The sequence below is a fragment of the Bison bison genome, unplaced genomic scaffold (assembly GCF_000754665.1).
Source record: "Bison bison bison isolate TAMUID 2011002044 unplaced genomic scaffold, Bison_UMD1.0 scf7180017864471, whole genome shotgun sequence".
Lineage (NCBI taxonomy): Eukaryota > Metazoa > Chordata > Mammalia > Artiodactyla > Bovidae > Bison > Bison bison.
In genome coordinates, this window is record NW_011495032.1 from 14,243,824 (window position 1) to 14,245,146 (window position 1,323).

The following is a 1,323-nucleotide window of genomic DNA, read 5'->3' on the forward strand; positions in this document are numbered from 1 at the left end:
TATTTATAAATTGGTATACATGGTTGTTTATTAGTTACCTATATATGGTTCTCATCCATAGTGTGGGTTCAATAATTTACACTTTATCTTACCTCCTTGAATCAATGACTTGGGCAGATGAACTCCAGTTCACAATGGCAGTACACAGTCTGGCACCCAAAGTGGGAAGATCATGTAATCAGTCTTCTCTTGGGGATTTAAAATGTTTAATCCGAGAAGCAGGGGCAAAATTAACAAGGCTAGTCACTGTCCAGGTTCTGACTGTTCCGGGCTGTAGAGCTTGTGGTTTGGCTTTCTGGGCTGGTTGCAGAGGAGAATATATAAAAAACTGGAGGCCAAGATATTTCCTTTTGAAGACAGATGGCTCATTCATAGGATATAAAGAGAAACCCCAAGATGTGGATTTACCTTATCCCCTCAACAACTTTTCAGTAGCAAGTAAGTTAATTACAATTGTTGATTCACCTTGTATTTATTTATTTGTATGGCTGTATGTGTCAGATACTTTGAGATATGTGAAAAGCCTATGAAAAAGTTTAGGTTTGTTCTTAACTGCAGATAAATTTTCAGTTTATATAGAATTTCAGTTCCTTAGCATTGGAACTGAAAGATTCCATAGATTATTATAATGTGTGGTCTTATATAATCCAAAATAGTATAATTTTTGCCTAGTTAGAACTTTGTGATAAAAACCATTCCCCAGGTACATACCTCAAGTTTTTCTTTAAAATGTAAACAGAGACCTTTGAACTTGACTGCTGGATTGAACTTGACTGCTGGATTGAACTTGGTTGTAAGATGTTGTAGTTCTTAGTGCACCTCTAATCGAAGTTTCCTGTCATAATCTTAACCCTTTTGATTGATTGTATGATAAGAAACAAGTGATTTGATTGATTGTATGATAAGAAACAAATGATTTATTTATCTTAAACATTATTTTCTGAGAAGATTTTGTTTGTGGTATATTTTTCTTCCTTACAAATATCTAACACTATTTCTTCCTTACAAATTTCTAAATAAGTTTGTAATTTAAACTTATTTAGGAATTATATATTTTCTTGAAAATAGCCAAAAATAAACTGAAAGATGATGATGATGATGGTGATTATAATTGTTAAAACCAGACTTTCAGATTGTTTAAATTGCTGATTAATCAATGAAAGGGGTTTTCTGTGTTAATTCAGGAGTAAAACATTTTAAAGCATAATATTAAGTTAAAATAAATTTGCATAAGAGGTAAAGTTTGTGATAAAATCTTTAACTAGACACACCATTCTTAATTTTAATTTTGATTGTATGCTGCTGCTGCTAAGTCGCCTCAGT